General features: G+C 33.9%; 1 protein-coding gene and 1 pseudogene across 4 annotated transcripts in view; both read right to left on the bottom strand.

Annotated features, from left to right (window-relative positions):
- The window catches only part of ZCWPW2 (zinc finger CW-type and PWWP domain containing 2), a 145425-nt gene that overhangs the window by 119359 nt on the left and 18167 nt on the right, over positions 1-7899 (bottom strand). The gene's annotated exons all lie outside the window — the stretch shown is intronic.
- Positions 1-7899, bottom strand: part of LOC149748231 (SIN3-HDAC complex-associated factor pseudogene) — a 38121-nt pseudogene that overhangs the window by 27565 nt on the left and 2657 nt on the right.

Raw genomic sequence — 7899 nt, 5'->3', positions numbered from 1 at the left:
CCTTATCTAGGGAGACTGTCTTCTGCAGCTGGTTCTCCATGAGAGTTTTTGGTTTTGCTTCTAACAAAGAAGTAGCACACAGCAGAGCTTCAAAAGCGAGGAAGGGGCAGAATCCATGGTTGTGGAGGAGGTAACTGGCATTACAAGGCGCTGAAGAATGTTTAGTATCTAAATGCATTCTGGACACTTGGTGGGATGTATAGGATAAGGAAATAAAGATTAAACATATGGCTTCATCTTCATCTAATAGTTTTTTACTGGATTCCTTAGGATTTTCTATTTACAAAATCATGTCATCTGCAAACAAGAGATAATTTTACTTTTCCATTTCCAATCTAAATACTTTCAATTTCACTTTCTTGCCTAACTGCCCTTGTTAGAACCTTCAGTACAATGTTGAATACAACTGGGAAGAGTGGACATTCTTGTTTTGTTTCTTATTTTAAGGGAAACACTCTCATTCTTTCATCATTAAGTATGGTATTATCTGTGAGTTTCGTGTAGGTGCCCTTTCAGACTGAGGAAGTTCCCTTCTATTCCTAGTTTGTTGAATTTCTTTTTAATCAGGAAAATGTGTTGGATTTTGTCAAATGGTTTTTCTGCAACTATTGAAATGATCATGTGGTTTTCTTTATTGTATTGATATACTACATTAATTAATTTTCAGATGTTAAACTAACTTTAAATTCCTAGGACAAATTTCTTTAGTCATTATGTATAATATAAGTCATTATTTAGTCATTAATATGCTGCTGGATTCGGTTTGCTAGTATTTTGTGGAGGGTTTTTGTGTCTACATTTATAAAAGATAATGGTCTATTATTTTTTCTTTTTATGTCTGGTTTTGGTATCAAGGCAGACTGATTTGATTTTAAATTCTATGATGACAAACCTCAAAAGGATACTCAACACTTCTCCATAATCCTACCACAGTTCCCTTTAAGTTTACTTTCCCACTCACCCAGACAATTTCTGTCTTGAAAACACACTCTTCTGCCTCCCCACCTTAGCAAATGACCCCAGACAGGAAATATTTCCATGCATTCAATTACTGTTTTCATCTAGGATCAATCATAAGCACACTAACACAAAGATTTGAGCTTAGCTCACAGGCTAGGTCAATGCTAACATATACAAATTTAAGCCTCTTGCGGTGAAAACAGAACTGTTCATCTTCCTTTTATTATACTTCCTGTGCTGTATTTTCCAATATTCTGTATAATGCCATCACAATGCCAAGCTATCAGGGAGTCTTCTGCTATTACATGCAGAATATACTTGAAATATATTTATCATGTATATTATACAATTATCTGAACCTGGCATTAAAGATACAAATTTTAAAATAGTTTGATTAATAAAAAAATTAATTAGACTAAAGTTTACTAGTATTTTGACTATTTAATGTTTGTGAGTCTTAACTTTAAATACTTAACATCATAGGTAATGTATTATTAGAATATGTATCCTGTTAATATGTTCATAATATGGCAAGTTAACAGAAATAGGAAGATTAATATATAAAATAATAATACAATATGCAATTTTTAATACCTCTTTACAATTTTAGATATGATTTAACTGGCATTCTTATAATTACTAATGGCCATAATTAGTGTTATGTAAGTTTATAACTATTCTAAATATTGTTCTATAAGAACTGAATAGCCTCTATGTTCAAAACTATAACTTTTCCTTAAAACAAACCAAGACAGGTGTTATTTCAAAGTCTACAGCAACAATAACCTACTACTGTATAATGAACTGCAACAATTGAGAACTAATTTTTTTAATATAAATTATTTCTGGTAAGTCAAAAGAAAATGTGACACACCAAAAAGGCTTGCAGCTTTTAACTTGACATGACTAAAGTAAAAGTTGCTGAATTCCAGAAAAGAAAGCAGCACAAAGAATGTCAACAAAAGCATTTACTTGTAGTTTGACTAGATACATTATTAAAGAAAAAAATTTTTGAGACAGTTTTCTTGCATTTTCAAACATTGAACATTCTGATAGGCAAATGAACTCTCAAAAACGAAATGGAAAAGTTATAAAACAATTTATATTGCAATAAGAATCTAAAGGATCTAGAGACTTATAATAATGAGAATATAAAGTTGATATTTATATTTTTAAAAACTGCAAATTATTAACAGATGTTAATTAAAAAGTATCAATCTTATATTTATATATCCAGATAAAATATTATGAGGGCGAAAGCAAGATTATAAATGCATATGATGCTATGACTGAAACTACATTGTATCAGCTAGGATTCATTTCGTTGCAACTGACAGCTTAAGCCAAAAAATTAAAAATTAAAAAGGAAAGAAAAAAAACTATTGGCTCATACACCAGAAGTATGGCTGACATGAGGCAGAGCTAAATTCAGGACTAAATCAACACAGAAAAATCAGTAGCATTTCTTTACACCAACAACAAACTATCCAAAAAGAAAACCAAGGAAACGATTTCATTTACAATTGCATCAAACATAATAAAATACTTAGAAATAAATTTAACCAAGTAAGTAAAAGACCTGTAAAATGAAAACTATAAAACACTGATGAAAGAAATGGAAGATGACACAAATAAATGGAAGGATATTCAGTGTTCATGGACTGGAAGAACACTGTTAAAATGTCCATATTATGCAAAGTGAGCTACAGATTCAATGCAATCACTATTAAACCCCTGTAACATTTTTACAAAAATAGAAAAAAAAATTCTAAAATTCATAGAGAACTACAAAAGACCCCAAATAGCCAAAGCAATCTTAAGAAGAACAAGTTAAAGGCCTCACACTTCCTGATTTCAAAAATACATTACAAAGCTACAGTAATCAAAACATTATGCTGCTTGAACAAAGAAAGATATACAGATCAACTGAACAGAACAGAGATAAATCCACACATAGATGGTCAACTAATCTTCAACAAGGGCATCAAGAATAGATAATGAGGAAAGGACAGTCCCTCCAATAAGTGGGGTTGGGAAACTGAATATGCACATGTAAAAGAATGGCATTGGGCCATTATCTTACGCCATACACAAAAATTAACTCAAAATGGATTAAAGCCTTAAACATAACACCGGAAACTAGAACTTCTAGAAGACAATAGGGGAAAAGCTTCATGACATTGGTCTTGGCAATGATTTCACAGATATGATACCAAAAGCACAGGCAATAAAAGCAAAAATAGACAAGTAGGACTGTATCAAACTAAAAAACTTTGCACAGCAAAGGAAACAATAAAGTGAAAAGGCAACCTGTGGAATGGGAGAAAATATATACAAACCATACATCCGATAAGGGATTAATATCCAAAATATATAAGGAGTTCCTACAGCTCAATAGCAAAGAAACAAATAACCTGATCAAGAAATGCGCAAACAAATAACCTGATCAAGAAATGGGCAAAGGACCAGAATAGACATTTTTCCAAAGAAGACATACAAATGGCCAGCAAGTATATGAAAAAATGCTCAATGTCACCAACCATCAGGGAAATGCAAATCAAAACCACAATGAGATATCATTTCACACCTGTTAGGATGGTTATTATCAAAAAGTTAAAGGATGACAAGTGTTGACAAGGATGTGGAGGAAAAGGATATCCTTGTACACTGTTGGTGGGAATGTATATTGGTCCAGCCATTATGGAAAACAATATGAAGGTTCCTCCAAAAATTAAAAATAGAAGTACCATATAATCCAACAATCCCACTTCTGGATATATATCCAAAGGAAATAAAAGCCTTATCTCAAAGAGGTATCTGCACTCCCACGTCCACTGCAGCATTATCACAATAGCCAAGAAACAGAAACAAACACTGATGGATGAATGGATAAAGAAATACTAATATATATATATTTACTAATATATATATGTATATATATACTGATACATATATTTATATATTTATATATAAAGAAATAGTGACATATATATAAAAGAATTACTGGACTTCCTTGGTGGCCCAGTGGTTAGGAATCTGCCTGCCAATGCAGGGGACACGGGTTCGAGCCCTGGTCCGGGAGATCCCACATGCCACGGAGCAACTAAGCCCGTACACCACAACTACTGACCCTGCACTCTAGAGCCCGTGAAACACAACTACTGAGCCCGCATGCCACAACTACTGAAGTCCGTGCGCCTAGAGCCCGTACTCTGCAACAAGAGAAGCTACCACAATGAGAAGCCTGCGCACCGCAACAAAGAGTAGCTCCCACTTGCCACTAGAGAAAGCCCGCGCACAGCAATGAAGACCCAATGCAGCCAAAATAAGATAAAGAAAGAAATGAATTTATTTAAAAAAAGAAGAATTATTATTCAGCCTTAAAAAACGAGGAAATCCTGTCATTAGTGACAACATGGATGAACCCAGAAAGGCATTGTGCTGAATGAAATAAGTCAGGTGCAGAAAGAAAAATACCGTATGATCTTGCTTAATTTGAAAAAAGTCAGAATCATAGAAGCAGAGAGAATGGTGGTTATCACAGGTGGGGTAGGGAGAGGAAAATGGGGATATTTTTGTCAAAGGGCACAAAGTTTCAGTTATGTGGGATGACTAAGTTCTAGAGACCTAATGTACACTCTGACTATAGTTAGTAATACTGTATTGTATACTTGAAATCTGCTGAGAGTAAAGTTTTTTAAACAACGATAGAAGCATTGTTTGCAATCTCCAAATATTAGACAGAAGGTAAATATTCTTTTTTTAAATTTACATTCAATTCTTTTTATTTTTGTCTATTTAATCCTTCTATATTTAATTTTTATTTTATTATAGTTGATTTACAATATTATATTAGTTTCAGATGTATAACATAGTGACTCAGTATTTTTATAGCTTATACTCCTTTTAAAGTTATTATAAAATATTGGCTATATTCCCAGTGCTCTACCATATATTCTTAATTTTTTTTTTTTTTTTTGCCACACTGTGCAGCATGTGGGCTCTTAGTTCCCCGACCAGGGATCAAACCCGTGCCCCCTGCATTGAGAGTGAGGAGTCTTAACCACTGGACTGCCAGGGAAGTCCCATTATATCCTTATAGCTTACTTATTTTATACATAGTAGTTTGCTCCTCTTAATCACCTACCCCATCTTGCCCCTCCCCCATTTTCTCCCCACTGGTAACCACTAATTTGTTCTCTGTATCTGTGAGTTTCTTTCTGTTTTGTTATATTAATTCATTTGTTTTACTCTTTACATTCCACATAAGTGGTAACATACAGTATTTGTCTTTTAATATAGTAAATCTTAAGTGTTCTCACCACAGACACACACACACACACACACACACACACACACACACACACAAAAGGCAACTATGAGAGGTGATGGATATGTTGATAAGCTTGACTGTAGTAACCATTTCATAATGTATATGTACATCAAAACATCTTGTTATACATCTTAAATATAGACAATTCTTATAAAAATAAACTGATTAATTCAGGATTGATTTCATCAGGACTTGGTTTCCCTTAGTCTCTCTACTTTGCCTCCTTCTGCATTAGGTTCAGTCTTAGGTTTCATGTGAAAGAAGATGGCAGCAAGTCAAGTCCAGTGTGAAAGGAGTGTCTCTTCTCCAGGAGTGTCTCTTCTCCAGGAGTCCACAAAAAACTCAGCGCATCACACTGGTTCTAAGTGGGCATATGTCTATCCCAGTGTCAGTGACTATAGCTGGTGAATATCATGTGCTAATTTTTAGGCATAGGTCACATACCCATCTCTGGAGAAAGATGTAGAGACCACCCCACCCAAAATACAGTGGAGGAGGAAGATTTTCCAGAGGTAAATTGGGGTGGAAGACAAAAAGAGTAGGTATCTATGCAATATTTGAAAATATATATATATCAGAGACAAAAAGTAGAAGAAAATATAGAAAATAAAAATCTTATGGTGATAAAATTATGAATTGTTTTCTCCTCTATCTTCCAAAGTTTTTAAATGGAAATTTAAATATTGTGTTATTTCATATAATTATACAATCAATCCTCATTACTTGCAGATTCCATATTTGCAATTTTGCCTACTCACTATAAATTATTTGTAACCTCCAATATCAATATTTGCTGCATGTTTGCAAGGTAACACTGCCTTCTTGCTTCAGCTCTCATACTGTAAACAAGTGTCCATTCCGTGGTCTATTCAGGGATAATATAAATGTAAAATTACAAAATTAACATTTAAAAGTTATTTCTAAAGATATTTTAGCAACATAACATTATCTATCTTCGAAATAAACATTGTGAAAAAACGTATTTAGTATTAGACCTACACATATCAAAATGGTGACGACCTGCAGAAAATTTTGCTGCAGAAAATTAATTTATCAGATTTAGTATTATTTTTCTATACATTTTGTTCATAATTACAGCTTATATATCAGACTTTCAATTAAAATCAGTTATTGAAAATTCTAGAGAACTTTTAAAATATGAAAACAGGTTTCCAAATAAACCACCAAACTATAAATTTTCAATAAAAATGGTTTCAATCTCCATTGTCTCTGTAAACACTTGTGTACCCAAAGTCTTAGTTTCTGATAAATTGTAACTTCTTGTTGCAAAAGTTAAATTGTAAAAATGTTTTATACACTTGTAAATTTTAGAATTGTAAAGCTGCATCAGGTAATATGCCAATAATGGCTAATTTTACAGTTACCTTGGAAAATGAAGATAATTAAGGGTTCAATAATGTTAGTCTCTAGGAATGTAATTATAATGTATATAAGAAGGGTCAAGCAATATTCCTAGTTCAAGAAAATTGACCTTAACCTACAAAAACATATATTCCTTTGGAATAAAAATCTGGTTTTCTTTAAATATAACAATATGGACAATACCTCAAACTAGATATTAATTTGTTCCTTTGCTCATTCTTTTTTTTTTTATTTTTTATTTTTGGCGGTACGCGGGCCTCTCACTGTGGTGGCCTCTCCCGTTGTGGAGCACAGGCTCCGGATGCGCAGGCTCAGCGGCCATGGCTCATGGGACCAGCCGCTCTGCGGCATGTGGGATCCTCCCGGACCGGGGCACGAACCTGCATCCCCTGCATCGGCAGGCGGACTCTCAACCACTGCGCCACCAGGGAAGCCCCTCATTCATTTTTTTAAACAGATAATTACTGTGTACCTCTCACATGTTGCACAAAAGTTCTAGGTACTAGGGAAACACCAGTGAATAAAAACAGACACAGCAGGCATGAGTTAAAATTCCAGTAAGAGAGGAAATAGACAGTATATATAAGCAAACCAATAAATAAATAATGTCAGATATTGATAAATACTAAAGGGAAATATAGGGTGATACGATAGGAAGGTGTGTGTGTTGGAGGAGGTTTGGTCGAGGAAGGTTTATATGGATGTATGACATTTGGGCCGAGACTTGAAAATTGAAGACACAGCCCATAAAGAGCCTTGAAAAGAGGAAATTTTTGGCCTATTTGAAGGGCAAAAATGAAGCCAGTGTGACAGGTAGTAAGTGCAGGGAAGATTTCCTGTCCAGATCTACTATCAATTAGGAAAAAATCAGAGAACCAAATAGAAAAACAGCCAACAGACTTGAACAGGTACTTCACAAAAGAGGCAATCTAAATGACCAGCAAATATGAAAAGGTCCTCAAACTTAAGAATTGTAAAGGAAATGCAAATTAAACCTACAATGAGATACCACAACACACCAGCAATGCCAGTGTTAGAAAGACTGACAATGCCAAGTGCTGGCAAAGATATAAACAGACTGGAACTCTCATACACAGTTGGTTGAGCTGCCAATTAGTATGATCATTGGCAAATTTGCTTTTCATTATCTACTAAATTTGAACATACTTCTAAGTACATACATACCAAATATCTATATCTAATATCTATATCTATCTCAAGAT

Source organism: Delphinapterus leucas, chromosome 10 (genome assembly GCF_059928025.1).
Source record: "Delphinapterus leucas isolate spDelLeu-1000000601 "Yukka" chromosome 10, BTC_Dleu_Yukka2, whole genome shotgun sequence".
NCBI lineage: Eukaryota > Metazoa > Chordata > Mammalia > Artiodactyla > Monodontidae > Delphinapterus > Delphinapterus leucas.
This window is presented reverse-complemented; position numbering and strand designations above follow the sequence as displayed.